This window comes from Rhineura floridana, chromosome 1, assembly GCF_030035675.1.
Source record: "Rhineura floridana isolate rRhiFlo1 chromosome 1, rRhiFlo1.hap2, whole genome shotgun sequence".
Lineage (NCBI taxonomy): Eukaryota > Metazoa > Chordata > Lepidosauria > Squamata > Rhineuridae > Rhineura > Rhineura floridana.
In genome coordinates, this window is record NC_084480.1 from 116,905,094 (window position 1) to 116,927,693 (window position 22,600).

The following is a 22,600-nucleotide window of genomic DNA, read 5'->3' on the forward strand; positions in this document are numbered from 1 at the left end:
AGGAAACAAAATACTATTTTGTCTTGAATTTGCACAACCTAATTTATAGTAATACAACAGAACCTATGAGTTCTGGTAAATGTCAGAGCTGCAGCACTCATTACATATGTTGATAGGTATGAAGCAAAGTCTCTATAGGCCTTTCAAAAATTGCACATAGCCGATTAAATGCAAACCAGAAGTCTCTGGCTGCTGGATGAACATTCAGATTCATTCCCATATGGATATTAAGAGGAGGGGGCTTTTCCCCTCGTCATTTATTTACCATTGATGGGTGGATCTTCAAGAGTAAGCATGAGGCCAGCTAACTATGGGTTTGGTTTGTGGGAAGACACCTCCCATTTCCACAAAATTCTCCAACCACTGCAAAGAAAGCATCTTGGTTATAAGTAACCTCCCCCGCCCCAGAGCATCTGCCTTGCCCAATCTCGTCTGGGCCAGCTCCAATAACAACATCTGCTTGGCAGCTTTTCAAACCCATGGATAGTTATCTAACTGAGGCTTTTGTGCTGCACTGTTTATTCTGTGTGAAGAAATGCCTCTTTAGTTGAAAGAGTACTTTAGAAAAGCTGTGCAGCTATTAGCAAGTGAAGCACAAGGCTAATAACCCCCACCTGCTCATCAAATTAATTATGACATCTGAGTCATTATAACTCAGAAAGAACACACGACTGAAGACTTGTCACATACAGAAATAAACATACTGTACATTAGAACCGAAAAAGAAATTAAAACCAGGCTATAAAGCCAGCAGGGGACAATGACCTTCCACATTTAAAAAAAAAAATCATCTGGTTGTTCATTTATTTTCCAATGAAACCACAGTAAAAGAGAGAGGATGGGAGAAGCTGAAGCCCTATAATACTGTGCAACTTTAGGAGAAAGACAGGAAAATTATCACCACAATTGTTTTAACCATATTTTTAAACTATATTAATATGTGCTTTGGGAAATCTAGTACAAAAACTATACAAAAAATACATGTCCTTAAGCTCCATATGGTTTCCTCCCAGGTTTTCTGAATGGAATGAGCATACATGATTCTAAAACACGACTCTAAAACAAATAGGAATCTTAAGATAAATGTCCATGAAAATTAAAACCAAAATACATATCCATATGCTTTTCTAAAGCACTCTGGAAAATAAGAGATTTTAAACGTCAGACAAAACTATCCTTTTAGGAACCTAGGCTTACTTTTTAAAAAATCATTAAATAGCTTCATCAATTAAAGAACAAATATTGCTATAGTAAATATCTAGATATTCAGCATTAATAATTATGCTAAAATGCACAATTCTAATAAACTAGACATTATTTCAGTCACCAGACATGGATTCAGGCAAAATATAATTGAATATCATATATTTGTAAGGATAACAAGCTACCCGTTTGTTATCTTTACAAATGTGTATTTCTTTTATTTCCAGCAAAATTGTGCATTCAGTATTTTTTGCACCACTTTTCTGGAATTGTTTTTAAAAATCATTTATAAGCCACTTAATATTTAACCATTTCTATTATTATTTCATTAAGATTTTTCAGTATAAAATACATAACCAAGGTTTTGCTTTGCAAATTTTAATTCTAATATGTAAAGCACAGTATGTGTCTAATTTTTCATTTCAAATTAAAGCAACAATGAAATGCACAATGCTTTGTATATGACTTTAATGCACAATGAAATTCAAACTCTGAAATTTTAAAGATTAACCTAAGTATAACTTCATACAATTGAAAGCCATGCTTGTTTAACCATTATTAATAGAATGTTTCACCTTCAATTTCACTCATTCATATATGATTCCGGAGTACATACTGCAGTTTTAAAAGTTTGCATGTTACTGCTTGCTATAGATAGCAATAGCTCATTCACACATAGTTTCCTGTATTAGAAATTTGGGTGAGCAGCAATCACCACCCTTTACAAATAAAACTTTGCAGCAGTGCTTCCTCATAAAAAACCACTGTTAAAATGACAGCATGCTGTTTGGGTGTGTGCGAGTGCGAGTGCGAGTGCGTGTGCGTGTGTGTGTGTGTGTGTGAGAGAGAGAGAGAGAGAGAGAGAGAGAGAGAGAGAGAGAGAGAGAGAGAGAGAGACTGTACAGCAGGGGCAGAGAATCTCAGGCCTAGGGACAAAATGCAACCTTCCAGCTCTCTCCATCAAGCCTTCAGTACTCTCTACAGGTCACACTCCTTAACACCTCTGCTCTGCACCCTCCTCGTGCTTTTTCCTGGCTGGAATGTGTCTTTGAACTGTGACAATGCCTCTTACTTGCCTGCATGGACAGGTGTTAGGTAGAAACCTCTGCATTTCATGCTGCTCGGGGGTGCTCAAAAACAGCATAAGATGGGGCAGGAGATGATGATGATGGAAGTCCTCTTACTCTCAGAAGAGGCTTTTCAGAGGGTGCCTCTTGTGAAGGAAGGAGGGGATACTGTATTTTCGAGCATGAGGTTTCCTTCCACTTCCACTACAAGTCGATACAACCTAATGTTCTTTTATATCATGAATATTCAGGGCTGCATGGGTACTTCCATGCTAGTATCAGCAGTCCTGATGTGGAATGGCATAGTGAGCAAGATCCAAGCTATCCAAATTCTGAGAATACCCATACACAACCAATGCAATGTGGGAGCTGATTACAGGGAATGGTTTCGCACTGGGAACCAAACTGTCAAGGCAACATTTGGGCACTGGATCTCATACATAATAAAATGTAGAAAGCTGAACATAGCACAAAATTTGTTACACATTTTAGTGGTAAAAGCAGCTGTGCATTTTATTTTTCTCCACTTTAGAAATCTGGCAAGTTTTAGGTCTATAACAATGGCTGATAAAACACAATCCTGTTATGGAGTGATAGTGTCTGTATGCCAAAATACAAAAGTACGGGGAGAAGCACTGAAAGGTGGAGTTTAATCTTTTCAAAGCTGTGTGGCATTCACAGCAAACACCAGTAACCTGAGAAAGGGAGGAAGGGGCAAGCATAAATGGCTAAACATACCCTGGAACTGCTAGCTTGAACAAACAAATTAGAGGTCAGCTTCTTGTTTGGGACCCTTCTTGTTTCTTGTTAAGCAACCCTAAATTTATCTCAGAAACAACTCTGAAAATGCTTGAAGCATTTAGAAATCAGATGGTCATCAGATGGTCATGCTCCAACCTGTATGATAAATCTGGAATCCCTTTCCAGTGCACAATTTCCCACTTGTTCCCATAATGCTATGATGGCAAGAGGTCACAAAAGCATTAGCTAACAAGTTTCTTAATTTTTTCTTAAATTTATTCATTAAAGTAACCACGTGCATAGATTTCATGTGCCTGAACTATAAAATAGGACTCCCACTTTTAAACACAGCAGGGGGTGTAGGAAGGATTAATGCCACACTCCTCAAAATATTTTTCAAGTTCTTTTAATGATTAGTTTCCACAAATTATGGAATTCTTTCACCATGGTTTATGACAGCTATGTAGTCTACAGAAAAACATATGCGGAGTATTTCACAGCTACCCCTGCATATGCCTGTGCTTTTGGCCTTAACAAACTGACAACAGAGGTCATTTGAAGGTGGGGATTATGGCGGGCAAAATCAATGAGCACAGAAAGAGTTCAGTACCCACTTACTGCCTGCCACTCCCCTATTAGAATTTGCCCAGCAGCAGCAGCAGCACACTGCTGTTGGCATCAAACTATATTTGAAGACACAGTGGTCTGGCACTGCCATGCGTAGTACCACCCTGTGTGTGTATGTGTGTGGGAGCCGGAATCGTTTCATTATACAGTACAGTTTACCTCTCTAAACATTCTTCCTAAAATAACAAGACACTAGCATGTTGTGGTGGTTATGGGTTATGTTGGCTTATCATACTTATGGAAACTATAAGTTGAAAGCTTTAAACTATGTGACAATTAGTTGATCCAATAAAGGTTATATTCTAATTTATTGATTATTTATTACATTTATTACATTTATATCCCACTCTTTCTCCTAAAGGAGCCCAGGGCAGCAATCAATTCTTCATTTCTTGCTTTCTGTTTTGACTGTGTGTTAACGCTGATGTGTGTGTGGGAATGCTACAGAAATATTCTGAGGAATTATACTCTCTCTTTAAGATGAGTCACTTCAGTGCTATCATCTGCACACTTTTTAAGAAACCAGAGTGTATGCCAAAAGGAGTGAGTGTTTCATAAAATTCTACAGATCCTAGATCACACACAGCAAACTTATTCTCATATCCACTTAATCTCAGTACACATCTCCACCCCTACTTCCTTCCCAATGGTATGCAGTCTTGAAAACACAAATGTTCAAGTTTCCTGGAGCTAAGCTAAAGAGGAAAAGTCCCATTCCCAAGGGGGATAGCTACATGCTCTTGGCGCCCTGGAGCTGTTAACTGTAGTAAAATATAATGTGGCACTTCACCGCAATTAACCACAGGGGAAACAGCCTTTTTTTCACCTTTGACGACATTTAACAGATAAGACCATGAATTCCAGATGTTATCTATAAACAAAGGGTTCTGAACACCAAATGCATGTACATATTTTGTACTGAGAGGGAATGATATTGTATACCCAAAATAAGCAAAACAACATCTTACAACAACATTCAGTCATTAACAATCAAAAATAAAATCAGGCATGGCAGAGGTAGTACAATATCAACAGGAAAAGTAAAAAGCTAGTTGTTTTTTTCGAATGAATTCTTCTGATAAAAAATTAATTAAAATGTACAGGAAATCCTATGTGTAGCAGAATATAATTTAGAAACATTTTTGAGAACCTTGTAATAGGCCCTCATACTTTTTAATGCAAGGACCACAGCACAGAAAGTATTTAAAACAGATTTTAAAGTAAATAATATACAAAAGTATTTTCACTTCTTCTTTCAGCTTAATATCAAGTGATTAACATAAAATATTTAACAGAGGGAATTAAATCTCTCAAGCTATAATAGGTTTTGGCCAATATCCACTATGAAGCCATACATAGAATATCCTGCACAAGAAATATTATATAATAGATAGAAGCAAATTGAAGCCACTCACCCACCACAACTACAAAAAAAGTTACTGTTGAAAATCTGATTTAAAACCACCATAACAGGTAGACTGAAGGTCAAGATCACTCCCTGTAACTATCACATAAAAGCTCCAGATATACATATAAAATGGAAAATGTCTCACATAAGATACAAGAAACTCAACATTCTGGAGTTGCAACAGCAGACAACTAAACCCAGAAAACTAAAGGCAGTATTCAACTAAATTCTACTCAGAGTGGAACCACTGAAATTAATAAACCTAAGTTAATCTTTATTAACGGCAATGGGTCTACTCGGAGGAGGACTAGCACTGAATACCTATATCCTATATCACAACTCAGCCATCAGTGAGGTTGTTCAATAACAGCCTTAAAATCAATTGTCCATTTCTCTGATACCTTTCAGTGTAGCAAGATCGTACATATATGCCCATACCTAAGCACACAAACAAACACAAACACCCTGATCTTGGGCCTTATAATCTGGTTTACAATTATGCTAAACATGCAGTAGCAAGCAGTGGTAGTAGTAGTAGTAATTTATTTTGTATTGAGCAGAAGTCATAACGAAAAGGAAACTGAACATTTTACAAAAGGTCAAACATTTATATAAATAAAACATGCAGCAGCTGTGACTCTGTTCAGTGGAGAAAGGCAGACAAAAGAAGCTATTTGTTAAAAAGCCACGTACTGGCAATTAACCAAGATCCTAAGCTAGTGTTTGGCATCAGTACTTTATGGAATGGGGGTGAACAAGTTGAACATTGAACAAGATCGAAGCAAAGTTGTTGAGGGTTCTGATAATCTGGTACCCAACCTGTTCCAAATGTGGTTGAATTATTCACTCCATCACACACACACACACCAAAAAAAAATCATGTTGCTAGTAGGGAGGTGTTGTTCCTGGATATCTAGCAATGGCTCAGAGCACTTGTTGCCTGCCTTCAGCTGATATGCCAACTGCAGTCTTTCCTACAGTCAGGCCTGGCCTCGGCCATTCATGCCCTAGTTATACCCATTAGATTATTCTAATACATTCTTTGTGGGACTGACATTGAAGACAAGTCAGAAACTTCACTTTGTCCAAAATACAGTTGCCAGATTTGTAGACTAAATAATATGTGCTTACTTTAGCAGCACATATGAATAATATAACTCTAATTTTACATTATATATTGGATACACATCTGTTTTGGGACTTAATTCAAAGTACCCATATAATCATTTACAGTCTAGAACCAGAATACCTCAAGAACTACCTTCGCTCACATAAACCTGCCTGAGCGTTAAAATAAATACCAACGATCAATATTAAAATAGGTAACAGAGACTTCCATGTTCCACTGCAGTTAACAGGTTCAAGAGATAGGCACCAGAGAGAAGCACTTTTCAGATTGTGGCAACACCCTTCCTGGGGAAATCCACCAGGCCCCTACTTTGCTTACTTTCTGATGGACAGTTAAGACTTAAGTGTTTCAGAAGTACAGAACTTTGGGAACTAATGCATTTTAATTGTCTACGACATAATGATGATATTGTTAAGTATGACATTGTTAATAATTTACACTGTTTATGGTTTATGGTTGATAGTTTCATATTAGGTTATTACACACTTGAGTAGTATCACATACAAAAATGTTGATATGAATATATTCAAATACATACCAACAATGAGAAATGGGGGAGAAAGAAAACATGGCATCATGGGCGACTGGGGACAGAGTGTGCAAAATCCTTACGTCACCTGGTTTCAAAAATTACAGTTTTGTAACAGGAACAATTGCCCAGGGTCAGTTCTAAAAAATACAATGAGCTAAACTGAGCTAAGCTCTTTATTTATTTATACCCTGCCTGTCCATTAAAATGCCCAACAGCACCAAATACACAGCCATTTTTCAATAGAAATATAGCATCCTATGCTTCATCTCAGATACAGGTAAAGGGAAGTTCATCAGGAAATCAAAATATGGTCATATTTGACTTGAAAAGGGAAAATCTCTAAAAAATGAGATGAACTGAAAAGAAGAGTCAAACGTTTCAAATCTCTCCCAATCACTTGGAGATCATTTAAAGCCACAATAGTAGAAGCTTCCCTAGAATACACACCACAGATTGGAAAGATAAAATCAAACCCCAAAGGATAACAAGTATGGTTAACAAGGAGAGTCAAGGAACGCATAAAAGCCAATAAGTCTTCCTTCACAAAACGAGGTCTTGCCCAAATAAGGTGAATGCAAACTCTGTTCAAAGCAATCGAAGTTTACAATAAGGCAACCATAAATTGGAAGGGATGGAGGGGGAAAGCAAGAAGAATTGAGGACGATTTTGCTAAAGCATGAAAACAAATAATAAAAATATTATTTAAATATATCAGAAGCAGGAAACGAACAAGCACTTAACATAGTTCATTTTCAGAGAACAGTACTTCAAACCTGGTACTCTGTCCTGACAATTATGAAACTGCCAGGAATTTGCGATCAGCTACAGAAGCTCTGTTCACATGCTCATGAGGAAGGGAAATCAGGTTGGCAGGTACAAGGGAAATGGCCTTTTGCAGCCATAGCTGGGAAATGAAGAGGCGAGACAAGATGATGTGTGGATAAATCAAGCCAATTAAGTGCTTGATTGTATAAAAATGATCTGCAGAGCAAAGTGCGGGACTGAAATCTTATTCAGTCAGGCAAAGACACCCCGCCATGGGAAAACGAGGTGGTCCAAGCCCAATCCCCTTCTCCAGGCCACATCCCTGCAGGGTAGTCAGGGAGGCCTTTCTGTTCCACCGCCCCCAGGGCCACACAACTCTTGAGTGGGTGTTACAAGTCAGCCCCAAAGGCAGACCGGTTCTAAAGTACAGCCAGGTTGGGCGCTGGCCCGACAGCCCTGGAGCTACAGGGGGGCCCTCAGCTACCCCTCCGCTCCCCTTCTGCGATCTGCGGGGGCCCCATACCCCTCCACCTACCTGTCTGCTGTCTTTTACCATTGCCCTTAATGAAGATGGAGGCCGCGGTTTCCCTAAGTACTGAAGCCTCTGCCACCATCTTAGTTGATGGCAGAAATGTGCATGCATAGCACACACACATATACCATCAACAAAGATGGCGGCGGAGGCATCATCCCCTTAGGGAAACTGCAGCCGCCATCTTCGTTAAGGGCAATGGTAAAAGACAGGAAACAGGTAGGTGGGGGTTGGGGGTGCCGCATGCACACACACACACACACACACACACACACATGCTGGGGGCCAGGGCAAGCTGATGCCCAAGGGCCCTGGCATTCCTGGAGCCAGCCCTGCCCAAAGGTGAACCTTATCCTGCCAATAGGCCTCACAACCCAGAAGGCAAGCCTCAGGTCGCACCTTTCACCTTAAAGGGTGCCTAAGGGTGTTCACCAAACCCTAACCTGTGAAATTCCCACACATATTCGCCAAACGGGACCAAATTAACCTGACCAGGCAACAAATCAGCCAAATCCAAATTAAACCAAATTAGCCGAATAAACTTGAGCCAATCAGCTGAATTAGAAGAATAGTACAGGGCAGGCAAAAGTCAGCAAATGAAGGTCAACGAGCTAAAAATTCCCATCTGGCCCAAAGAAACCAGTTAAACTTGTACTGCCCTGAGGAAGGGTGGGTGGGCGGGCATCGTGCTAGGCTGGAAAAAGGCCAAAGGAGGGAGGAGCAGGGTTTAAATAGCCATCCTGCCACTCCCCCTGTGCAACATGGCATGCATGGCCACGCTGCAATCAGGGGGCTTTGACGCCACATCAGGACTTCTCCCAGCATGGCTGCAAAGGCCTTCTTGATCTGTCAATGGGCAGGAATTCTGTTGTGACTGTGGAATTCTCTCCCAAGTCAGAGCTTGGAAAAGTTACTTTTTTGAACTACAACTCCCATCAGCCCCAGCCAGCACTGGCTGGGGCTGATGGGAGTTGTAGTTCAAAAAAGTAACTTTTCCAAGCTCTGCCCAAGATATACCATCCACCCCTACCCCCTTCGTAGTGTTTAAGTGGGCTCTGAAAACATTTTTGTCTGGGATTGCTTTTAATAAGGGGGTTTAATAGGCAGTAGCTTCCATTTCAGTCTTAAACTGGTATGGCAAGCTATGATACATTAATATGAAATGCTTTTACTATTATTATGACTATCTTTTTTGTTTTAGCTTCTGTTCTGTTTTAACTTTTAAGCGCCTCCTGAAAACCTTTCTGTTCCACCACGCTTACGCAGGTAATTAAGAAGATGCTTTTTTTTGCAATAGTTGACCTTTGCCTTTATTATATTTTTAATGTCTTTATTCTATGGTTGTTTTTAACGTGTGGTAAACTGCTTTTAACAAAATAACATTCTACAAATATTTTTATAAATAAAGAAGGTATATTTTATATTATATTATTTTAACAATGTTTTATTATTGTTGTATTTGAAAGTCACCCTTTTGGGGGGTGAGGGGCCCTTCTGAGGGCCAAAAAGCAGGACAGAACTAGTGATTTTACCTGGACAACTATACTATTGCACTCATATTCCAGAGTATCTTTTAGGTTTTTCACTTCACTTTTTTACATTTGACAACAAAAAGATATGCAGCCCTCCAAAACTGTTTATGCCAAGATAAGGTTTCTAATCTTCTGAAAGCAACAAATTGAGTCATCAGAATCTTGTATACAGAATGCTTGCATACAAAATTATTTTTTCCGCTAAACTTTAATGTTCCATTTCCAAATGGCTAAATATTCCAGTGTGGTGTAGTGGTTAAGGTGTTGGACTACGACCTGGGAGACCAGGGTTTGAATCCCCACACAGCCATGAAGCTCGCTGGGTGACCTTGGGCCAGTCACTGCTTCTCAGCCTCAGAGGGAGGCAATGGTAAACCACCTCTGAATACCGCTTACCATGAAAACCTTATTCATAGGGTCACCATAAATTAGAATAGACTTAAAGGCAGTCCATCATCAAATATTCCTGAAAAAACATTAAAAGATCCCAAAGTAGACAGTTCCGCACCGAAGTTTAAGGTATTTCAAACACATATATGCCATATCCTCTGTTTTCTATGGGGCATTCAACCCATATAAATAAATGATGAACTGACCTACACTTTTACTGCTTTAAATTTTGGTCTGATTAAAAAACTCTTCATCAGTTTAGGCCCATGTGTGGACCTGATACATTATATCCCACCCCAGGCTCCTTTGGGAGGAAGGGCGGGATATAAATTGAATAAATAAATTAAAAATATAATTAATTACCCATGGGAGAAACATAACAGCAATGTGCATAGAGAATTCTGAATCCTTGCCCATTTCGTTTTGTTTTATAGTGAAGGGTTGAGCCCAGAAAGAAAATCACACTTGCCATATCACAGGCCAACTTCAATATCACTTTGAAGTATAATCCTAAATTTCTTTTATGATATATTATGTGTCTCATATGTTATGTATGCCCAAATGAATTTAACTGCCTAACCCATTTCAGGTATTTCACAATACGTGTATGTCCGTTTATACTAAAAGCAAGCCTCTGGACAGTGTCCCTGTTGAACGGGTAAACTGCAAGCAAATTTTGCCAGGATTAGGAGTAAATGTCTTCAAACCTGCTGGGGGTCCTCTGCCCAAGTTAAGCATTTATATTAGTACTCCTTGGAGAAAATAATGTTCAGGAAGCAGTGTACCTTTAGGACAGAGAGCCACATCACAAAGAAGGAATTTATTGTAAGTTCATTGTAGAGTGAGATAGTGTATAGAAGAGCCCTTGGGAATAGTGGCTTTTCATGTGAATACATAAATATATGGACAGGAGTAAGAATTAATGGCTATAATTAGGAAGAAGAACTATTGCTCTGACTGTAAGAAACAGTTTGTGATGTATGTATTATGTATTTTTCACTTGATGAAAAATCATGTAGACTAATAGTCATGCATTTATCATTCAGTTTATTCAGTATTTGTTTATTTAGCATTTTAAGGTAACAAGTTTTATATCTTTGAGTACAAGAGAAAGCTACCCAATAAAATTAACCCAGCAGCTACTTGCAAATCAGTATCTTAACACAAAATGATCAAATCACAAGTTGAAATATATGTCACTGCACACAATTTTCTGGCAGACTTATTTTTAAACTGCTTCAGATCTCTGCATGTGTTCAAGTTCTCACGTATGTATATACACACACACACACACACACAATCATTTGGAAGAATCTCCAGAAGTGTGCTGAGGCATGTTTTTGGTGTTGTGCCAAATTATGTGCTTCTGTTTTTGGCATTCAAATATGGATTAGACAGATGTACAAGCATGTCAGATTTGGCAAGAAGTGACAATGGCCTAGTCTGAATTTAGTAATTTAAGCATTTCATGAGATTTACTAGATTGAAGAATTAAGAGCAATTTATTTGAGCTCTATCTTTATAGCCTCTTATCATCCACTATTGATAATCTGCCACAGATTAAAAGCCACTGAATTTTCAGATGTCTTCCATAGGCGTTACTGAACAAAAGTGTAATGACAACAACTCAAATATCAAGTACAGTTCAACCACATACAGCTTTTATATGCATTGCGATTTTAAGACTGATACGTCTCAAGTGTTCCTGTACAGGAATTTTTGATATGCCCTCGTCAGAAACTGCTTATATAGCAGAGGTTTAAGATGTTCATTAGGGATGCACTAGAATGGTGATATGCAAGAGGACAGGGTTGTGTAGAAGGGGGAAATTCAACAGATATAACTTGTCATGCATGCTATGCCAGCTGAAAGACAGCCCTCTCCTCCTTTGCATCTGGCCACCCTAGCCAGCATTCACAAAATCTGCATCCATTCCCCCTTTTTGCCTCAAGGAACAGCTACAGTCTTTTAAAGAGCTAAAGTTATAGGAATTTCTAAGGGGACCTAATTCCAGATTCCAATATTGTTACACCACCTAGAAATCACAGGCATTTCATTTTAAAATGGATTTTATGACACTTTCTGGAGACACAATGATACAACCCTAAATGCCACTTATAAAATGCTAAAGAACCTGAAACTACTTGCAGTCTTAAATCCAACCTGTTTTTAGGGAGTAATAATAACAATAAAGTTACACACGGAAAACATGCAATGGATCTAGAAACTTTTTAAAAGTTGGAAGAACACTGACAATGGTCTATTATTGACTCCCATGTGTGAGAGCTATAGAAAAATTAGTTTATACAGCTGCTGCTATTTGTCATGACACTGCTAACAAGGTACATATGGTAAATCTGGACATTCTTTTAAAATGCATACCAGAATTACCATTACTAAATTCTAGGACACATATGAATAGAAAATAATGGTCTCAGCTAGTAGCCTAAGAGTTGAATTAAGCATGATTTGTTTGCTATCACTACTATGTGAGTTCACTGGGTCTGCAAAATGGCTTCTGTAGTGTGAATATTACTGATTCTATGAGATTTAGAATTCAAACCCTTTATATCCTCTTCTTTTTATATGTGTCACATCTCCACAATTTTTTAAACTATTTGATGCTTTTTTTTTATTTTTTAACTATATTGTATATTACTTTTTGCCTACAGCCATACTACCCTGAACACACCCAATCTAGTCTGATTTCGGAAGCTAAGCAGGGTCAGGCCTCGTTAGTACTTGGATGGGAGACCGGTTGAGAGTACCAGGTGCCGTAGGCTTAGAGGAACGCAATGAATGGTAAACCCCTTCTGAACACCTCTTACCATGAAAACCCTATAAATATATATATATATATATATATATATAAAGTTTCATGAGGTCTCCATAAGTCAGAATTGACTTGAAGGCATATAACGACAATATTCCTTTTTGTTTTGTATTTGTTGTTGTACACCTCCTGGAAATGTGAACCTGGTAGATAGTATATAATTTTTTAAAACTAATAAATATAAGTAAATGCCAAGGTCAATATTCAACAAAATAACTGCACTAGTACAAACAGTCGCACTATGACAACAGGACTTTCACCTCTCTCCCCGTGCCACACTGCAATCTGCTCCGGAAGGGGTGAGGGAAACCCAGAACAGATTTAGGAGGTGCATGGGTGGAGGAGAGGGGGTGAACGTTCTGTTGAGCAAGGAGAAATCCTTGTGCGGATGGAACAATTTGCTTAGCATGATATTGAATACAACCCATGTTACTACAAGCTAGGAATTTATGGTGTTACAACTCCATTCCTCAAGAAGTTCTTCCCTGTAGCAAGGCTACATGTACTGCAGGATTTTCCTATTAATTTGCAGTATTACCACCCCACTGGAAATATCTACTTCAAATTTACATATACCCTGAGGTCACCAAATTAAATACAAACACTCCATATAATGGACAGCGTGTCTAACAATGGGGCGGCAATATTGCAAATTAATGCCCTTAAGACATGTAGCATTGCTGTGGGGCAGAACTTGTGCAGAAACATTACAATGACGTTGCAAACTACATATCTTGTAGTAACATATGAGAACAAGTCAGGATCAAGCCTTGATTTCAGATCCTGGCTTGCTCAGTAACTATATTTTTAAACAAAACCACAGTTCCCAGAGTTCAGACATCCCAGAGAACTGTAGTAAGTTTAAGAACATAAGAAGAGCCTGCTGGATCAGGCCAGTGGCCCATCTAGTCCAGCATCCTGTTCTCACAGTGGACAACCAGGTGCCTGGGGGAAGCCCGCAAGCAGGACCCGAGTGCAAGAACACTCTCCCCTCCTGAGGCTTCCAGCAACTGGTTTTCAGAAGCATGCTGCCTCTGACTAGGGTGGCAGAGCACAGCCATCATGGCTAGTAGCCATAAAACCAATGCTTCTCCTCTTTGTGGGTGTGAAAGAGGAGGAAAAGGGATCAGGAGTCTGAGGCTCACCACTGCTAGTTTCACAGTAGGAAGCTAGAGTTTCCCATCATGCCTGACCCAGGGAAACCTTACAGTCTCTTTATAAAAAGGATAATTTGTAAAGGAACCCATGATGTGTGGCCCTATGAAGAGAACTTTGTGGCCAAAGAATTATCTACAACAGGCACTTCCACATTTCAGCTTACCTAGCGATGGGAGCTATTAGCCTGGAATTACGGGACAGAAGCTGCCATCAATCACTCTTAATTATGGTTACAGTTCTCTCCCTGTTGATTATGTTAGTATGTTTGGACTACCAGCAATCAGCACAGAGACATCAGTCTATTCAGTGTTACATTCTCAAGAGAAAGCCAGTGTCTAGAAGTGTCCATCATACTGTTAATTATTATTGATATTTTAAAACTTTGAGGTGGAGGAAAGAATAGCCTTGTTCTTAACCTATCCTGTGTACCTCATATTTATATTTAATGTAGACATTTAAAAAATTATTGTTGTTGTTGTTATGTGCCTTCAAGTCGATCATGACTTATGGCGACCCTATGAATCAGTGACCTCCAAGAGCATCTGTCATGAACCACCCTGTTCAGATCTTGTAAGTTCAGGTCTGTGGCTTTCTTTATGGAATCAATCCATCTCTTGTTTGGCCTTCCTCTTTTTCTACTCCCTTCTGTTTTTTCCAGCATTATTATTTCTAGTGAATCATGTCTTCTCATTATGTGTCCAAAGTATGATAATCTCAGTTTCATCATTTTAGCTTCTAATGACAGTTCTGGTTTAATTTGTTCTAACACCCAATTATTTGTCTTTTTCGCAGTCCATGGTATCCGCAAAGCTCTCCTCCAACACTACATTTCAAACGAATTGATTTTTCTCTTATCCACTTTTTTCACTGTCCAACTTTCACATCCATTTAGAAAATTAAGCAATTAGAATACATTACTGATATAATTTAAAATACTTAAAAAGTTATCAAATGATGTTATTTTCACTCACTACTTTGTAACCTGTTAAGTGATAACCAAGTGATTCTTCACCACTATATGAATAGTGGCCAATACAGCACACGCCTGTAACTCTATACAGAAGAGGAGGAGAACTTGTGGCCCTCCAGATGCTGTTACACTACAACTCTCATCAACCCTGACTACTGGATATTCTGGCAAGGGCTGAGTCAAACTTACACTTATATAGACTTACACAGTATACGCTGTATATAAGCACTATCCATATAGCGGTGAAGAATCCATTAAACAGGCTACAAAAAGTGAGTGAAAAAACAGTATCATCTGATAATATTAATTGTAAAATTACATCAATGGAATGGAATGACCACAATCCAAAAAACGCCACAAGCAATTTAAAAGTACTCACGCACATGAGGATGCCAATTTTTCTTTCCAGGTGCAACCCCTGGGGCACCACTGAATGTTGCTCTGCAAGATACCCTGGCCTCTAAGAGCAGCTTTTCAGGGAGTGTAGGGTGGCAGTTACAAGGAACAGCTGGGAAGCCAGCTAATGTACATGTAGAATACTGCATATAGCCCCTTGGATTCTGGCCAATATTATGACCATCGATTTTCATGAGTAGGTATTTTAAGCAGCATCTATACTATAAGCTAATCTATTTAGCAACCTGGGTCTTTTCCCTTCACTTCTACTCAGTGGTTGTTATATGCCTTCAATTCGATTTCAACTTATGGCAACCCTATGAATTAGTGACCTCCAAGAGCATCTGTCATGAACCACCCTGTTCAGTTCTTGTAAGTTCAGGTCTGTGGCTTCTTTTATGGAATCAATCCATCTCTTCTTTGGCCTTCCTCTTTTTCTACTCCCTTCTGTTTTCCCCAGCATTATTGTCTTTTCTAGTGAATCATGTCTTCTCATTATGTGTCCAAAGTATGGTAACCTCAGTTTCATCATTTTAGCTTCTAGTGATAGTTCTGGTTTAATTAGTTCTAATGCCCAATTATTTGTCTTTTGTGCGGTCCATAACTCCCTCCCTCATCAATGAAATGGTTTTAAAGTATTGGTCTGTTAACTCTTTGTTAGTGGATTAAACATCAAAGCTCTGCCTGTTCATGCCAAGAAACTTCACAAAGTATTTAAATTATTTGTTTTGCTGTTCACAATGAATGTTGAAATAGAGTGGTAGAATAAAAAATTTCCATTATACTTTTAATTGCATCCCTGTCTAACAAAATAATCAATTTTCATCACAATGACAGAAAAAGATAAGAAGCTTGCCTCAGGATATTTGTTCTTAAACTTTCACACTGCCAACTTGTATGCTGCTGTTATGATAGTAAATAAAATCAAATGAATGACAATTAATACTGTATGTCCATTAAGTATCTCAGTACATACACAAACAGAAAATGTTTCAAACTATAGGGGTTCAATGTATTACATGATGTACAGGGCAATTTTAAGCTTATCTGCTCAGAAGTATATCAATGATAGCAACCTTAGACATAACCAAAGTTTGAATTTCACATCTTTGCTGACTTACATAGAGTTAAAGATGAGAGGGTATATATACACACATACAACATAAAAAGGAAAAGCAGTCCAGAATGACAGGACCTTAACTGCTCTTTATGTGGTCACATAAACACAACAGACAGTAGTAAAATCCTCAAAACCAAATTTAAGTTACAATCATTGTAAAACCAAAAGAATGTGTTGGAAGAATTCTGCCCTGTAATTCAGACTGAATACACTGCATCTACTGCTTACAACAACTTTTCTTTCTTAGCTTGCTACTATGTTAAAAACATGGATATAATTATAGTTGTTGGCTTTTAACTGTCTCCAAAGCCAGCAAAGATAAACTGCTATTAGTAAGCATACCCACTCCCAATAATTGTGTTTTGACACTGTAGGTAAAAGATACAACAAACATAATGAGAAAGAGAAACTGGCTACCACAATTTTAAGAAACATATTACAGGCATGCCAGGTCAATTGTGGCTTTGACCAAACTGCAGCCAGTTTTCACACACTAAATCGACAACAGTTTAACACCCATTTAGAACCACATATTTGGGGCAGTATTTCATTTTATGCAACAGCTTACTATCAAGTAAACATCCACAGGATTAGGCTGTTAGCTATTATCTTTAAAAAGTGGTGCAGAATCAAAAGTCAGTTTTTATTTATTCTCTATTCTAGCCTTATCTGCAAGAGAGTTTCTTACCAAAAACAGTCACAGCAGCTTGTGTGGTAGAAGCATGTTGCTCCCTTCCCTTTAGCAAAAGGAATAACACAGCCAAACACAGGTTTATGGTTGAAGTAGGGCCACAACTTTATTGATTAGAGCAAGTAAAGCAGGGTTGGCATGACAGTAGGACAAGGATCTGTCTTATTCCAGCAGCCCTTGCTGAAGGAATGCTGAGTCGACCAACAAGCAGTTGGGAACTACCCTTGCGAGTTGGCCACTACCCTTGGGAGCTGGCCAGCTTTAGACCCAAGTGGGGCAGGCACCCAAGGCACCTGTGGTCCCACTGACCAACCAGTAGGGGGATGAGCTGATCCCCCTCCTGAGCTAGGTGCGTGGCCATCATGTACCCCACTGGACCCCTTAAGGGGGTTCCCCTTATGATTGATCCTGCCCAATGCCATTTCTGCCTAAAGTTGTGACAGAGGTGAATAAACGCCTAACAACTGCACAACGAAGCACTGAGGGATAGGCAAAAAAACCTGTTCAACAGTGGGGCCAGATTCATTGAGAGGAAGAATTCCTACCTGACCTTATCAACCAGCGACCCAATTATACACAGCTCAGTGACTCCCTATAACAAAGGGAGAGTGGGTGGGGAACTGGGTGCACGAAGAAAAAGGCCAGCACTCGGCAGGGCAGGGCCTTTTAAAGTCCTGGGCCTGGCTCCACTCCTCAGATGCTCTTGTGGGATCACCCAGAATTGTGGATGATTCCGCAAGAGCTGGAACAGATGGGAAGATGTGATCTCTTCCCTTCCGTCACTGCCTGGGGACACACTTTGCCCCACAACTGGAGCCCTGAGCCAAAGGCTCGCAGCTTGGCTTCCACCAAGCTATGCAGAAAATCATATAATTTCACCATGGGCACCATAAAGGGAATTCAGTTGTTGCTGTTTTAACCTTCTGAGTCACCTTGTTATTATCTACTATATCATGATTTCTCATAAGGCTAGGAGTCTTCTATGAGAAGATTTCTTCTGTTTCCGATTTGTTCTTTAGCACCAAACCAGAAATTTGGGAGAAATCCCCCACAATGGGTCCCATCAAAACAGGTCCAATATTGTATAGGACAACCTCATACTTACATTGGTTCAGATACAATGGGCTGAATTCAGACTAAGGTTGCAATCCAATGCACACTTACCTGGGAGTAAGTCCCATTGAACCCAATGGAGCTTGCTTCTGAAAAGACATGTATTGGATTGCACTGTAAGTTAGTCATGCTTTAGTCTCACTGAAATCAAGTTAATTAAGTTAATCATGAATAGCAATGTAACTTTAACCATGTCATCTCAGAAGTAAGTCTTATTAAATTTGTTGGGGCTTACTCCAGGTAAGTAGGTTTAGGATTACTGCCTAATAAGTACCACTGATTTTAATGGGACTAATAAATGAGTAACTAGATCTGCATGTTCTAACCCCTGCAGTGGTTTCCTATCAAACAGACTCCGTGAATGATCAGCATGAAATCAGTTCAGGGTAAGTATGATTTTAGACATAAGGCACCAATTCTAAGCAGGCTGTTCAATTCATTCAGTTGTTCTGCATGAAAAAGGGGCAGAGTGGGGACAAATCATGCAGTCATTTAAAATCAGGCATTCACACATATGGGGCTCTACATGGACTACCTGCATCACATACTACTTTAGCGGCATATTAGAGGACAGGGATACACAAAGATAGTTTCTGCCCAGACATGGTGGCCATGTCATATACATTATACATATTTTAAAAATAATGTCTATTTTGTCACCAACATAATTACATCTTGAGCCTAAACTATGCATGTAATACATCTCCTGGAAAATGTTTCACTTATGAAACTATCATTCAGCACTTCTCAAACAGTTGGTACAGATGGCAAGAGGAAGACTAAATATAGGCTCTCTAGCTTTTTGAACTGATACTAATATTTAACTTTTATTTTTAAAAAGTTATTTATTTGATAAATGCTATTACTGGAAATGGAAGGCGTATCACCACTGTCCAGTGAGAACAACTGAGAACGAGGAACTCTCAAAACAGATATCAGCATCTTCTAGAAAAGTGGCCCAATTATTACTATTTCCAGTATTAAAGTTATTAGGCACATAATCTAAGACTACATGTATCTATGAATGAAAGGTATTTATAAGTATCTACTATATTTGCTGTAATGCCTTCCAAGCTCCAGCAAGAAATAAGACTAGAAACACAAATACTAGTTTATTAAATTATCATTGAACACGTCTTCCAGAATATAAAATAACTTTCTATAATAGACTTCTAATTATAGTGGTGTTACTAGGTGCTGATACAGAAGGGCTATTTATGAACATAGAATTATAAAAGTATGACTAGCACAGCTAGGAAGCTTAACAAAAGACTTATGTTGATTTCTATGGTCCAAAGATGCACTTTTAAAAAAATAATTATTGTGTGGAGTTCTGGAAAAGAGAAATTATTTGAAATAGTACTTCACAACAACATTTAAATGTTAAGTTACTTCAAACAAAATCTCCTACTATACAAATGTGTATTATGTGCTTACCTACGCATAGCCATCACTCCAATTCATTTGCAACAAAACAAGGAGTAGAGTGCAAGTTCTGAATGCACAAATTCCCAGGTTCATTCTCCAGATAAAGTATTTCAAGTGGCAATGCTGGAAAGATTTTTACCTAAGACCTTGATGAGCCACTACCAGTCCCAGAAAATACTGGGCTATTTTGACCTAGATAGCTTCATATATGAATACTCAAATATTAATGTCAGTCAGTGTTAACAAGAGCAAGAGCTATACCACCTCAGCAGGAAACTGGCTATCCCTCTTAATGCTGGGCTTTAAATCCTTGCAAGACAGAAGTCCTGGGGGCAAGTGGTTCATGTTCCTGAGCAGCAAAAGGCATTATAGGTTAAAAACAGCATTTGACTTGAGCCTGGAAACTAATATTGAGATTTTATGATTTTATGGTTTATTGGAGCTTTATGTTATACTGTACACCATTTTGATATTCTGTGTTAAGCAGTATATAAATGTCAAATGTCAAATAAATATAAAGGATCATTAGAATCTATAACTTCTACACATGTATAAAATTGTATACGAAACTACATTATAGTTGGTTATTAAGCAAAAGTTGTATCTCGGTTCTTAGAGTCTTCTTCATTAGATCTACAGAACCAAGCCAATGCTGTGTTGAAGGATGCAAAGATCTGTGGAACTCTAAATGTTCCATTTTTGTAGCTTTAGTCCAAGAAACATTATTTTCATAATGCAGAACTGCTTCAATATCTGGCAGTGATTTTGTAATTTTGGGTTTGAAAGTTTTTGCTTCCTGAACACTGCCAGTAACCTCAGCTGCAGCAGCAGGACCACTGGGGATTCCTACTGAGTAATGTCCATCACTCAATCGATATATATTTGCTGTTGCAGCCCAGGGTTGTAAGGTCATGTTGCTCATAAAATTTCTGGGTCGACAAGGGTGTCTCTAAAGATGGATAGATTTTGTAGTCATCCTAGGTCCACACAGGTTTTACATTCAAATTACAGGTGAATCAAATGCAAGAAAACACTATTAGCATGACTTCATAAAATAGCTCTTGGTACCTTCTGCAATACTGGTAATACTTAGTACTGATAATAGTAAGTTTACATGAGATATGACTACACTAAAAACTAAAATAGATTATCCCCTGAGGAATGCATGCAAGTCTCTGTTCTTTTTAGCCTCTTCTCCTCTTTGGATAAAAATGATTTATGATTACCTTATTTTTGCTTCGACAATTTGATTTTGCATGGTTTTTTTCTGATTACACTATTTTATAATTTCAAACATTTTTGAAAGCCTAGAATTGTATGGTGGGGTCCCCAACCCAGCGCCCATTGGCAAGATGGCACCCAAAAAGGCTATTATTGGGAACCTCAGGCACAGCACCCAGACTGTGAGCTTTCATTTTGAAGAAAAGTCTCTAGCCCTCATAGAAATAGAGTTATGAAGCAAAATGTCCAGGTACCCATCCAAGCAATTTCTGTGAAATATGTCACATGGCTGCTCCTGCCTGTTTTAGCTAATGAATAAAATCACAGCTATGATTGATAAGTGTTAAGTAAGTTAGTTTAATGTTGCAACCACAGGTCATAACACAGCAAATCAAAACATACACGAAAACATCAATACATTAAGTGAGTTGTTTGAACACCAAGCAATAGGGATCCCTGGGGTCCTAAAAAGTTGCTGTTTTCCCCTCCCACTTAATGCATTTTTCCTGCTTCTGCCTTATTTCCTAGTAGCGCTTGGACTCTCCACAGTGTGTCCTCCCTTTTTTCCTAGCAACCAGAATGCATCTTTCCTGTAGTGGGTTTGCCTGAGATCAGGTACTCCCCAAAGTTATTTTCTGCAAATACTACTGCACAATCAGTGCAGGCGCATGTTAGAGAATCCCTTCTCCAAATGGCACATACAAAATGTAAAACCTTTGCAAAGAGGTTTAGGCATGTATCTTGTTGTAAAGGAGCTGATGTCTATATCCAGTCACTTGTTGAGAGGTCATTGTATAATTAATTTACAGTACAATGGTATACATGTCTACTTCAGAAGGAAGTCTTTGTGTTGAATGGGCCTTACTCCCAGGTAAGTGATTATAGGATAGCAGCCTAAGCTTTGTTTTATTACTGGCATTGAGGAAAACAGGATTCTTGAGCCTTTAACAGTTGTATCTTTACAATCGGGATGTAGCTGACATTTTGTAAATATGAGGTTTATGGGGGGAGGGGGGAGACAGCAGCATGTACACTCTCTAATTTTGTGTTATGCCATGCCCTCTAAGGCAGCCGTTTTATGAATGGTGTCCTGAGCACTTTCTCAAAATTAGAAGTGTGCCTCCTGGTCCAAAAAGGTTGGCAACCCCTGGTATATGATAAGAAAGAAAAGGAGGTAAAGGCAATTAAGTTCAGGGAGAAAGCGATACAACTGTATGTGGCCTGCCTGGAGACTAAAAAAAGAGGGATCCACAGAGAAGCCAGACAGTCTAGATATTACAGAACACAAGAGGAAGATGGTGAGAGAAACTCATTTAGTTTTTTGCTTTCTTCAAAGCTCTATACAAGGTGAAACAAGACCGTGCTCCTCCCCTAAGTCCTCTGCACACACCAGGCTAGGGCTGGGTGTTCCATTTTATACAGTGCTTTTGCAAAAGGCTTGGTGCTTTAGCCTTTTGCAAAAACAGCATAATGTGAAACAGCCTTCCTCTCCACTCCAGGTTCTTTGGTATCCTCCGCTTCCACAAATAATGTCTGGCTAGAAAGTTAAGCCAAGATTTGTGAACCCGACAATAATACATTTGTTTCTTGAAGAAACTTCTCCCTGGGAATCACCTCTTAAATCCTGCAGATGACACATAGTCATATAGGTTCCTGTACCAATAGGAATGACCAATAGAAATTGCAACCACCCCAGCTTTTATTTTCTTCACAAAGAGAAAGATGGCTGCAGAGGCAGATTGTT

General features: G+C 38.8%; 1 protein-coding gene and 1 pseudogene across 12 annotated transcripts in view; one reads left to right on the plus strand and one right to left on the minus strand.

The window, feature by feature from the left end:
* NFIB (nuclear factor I B) overlaps positions 1-22,600 on the minus strand; it is a 326,941-nt gene that overhangs the window by 259,527 nt on the left and 44,814 nt on the right. The window lies entirely within an intron of this gene.
* On the plus strand, positions 12,591-12,709 carry LOC133375796 (5S ribosomal RNA; annotated as a pseudogene).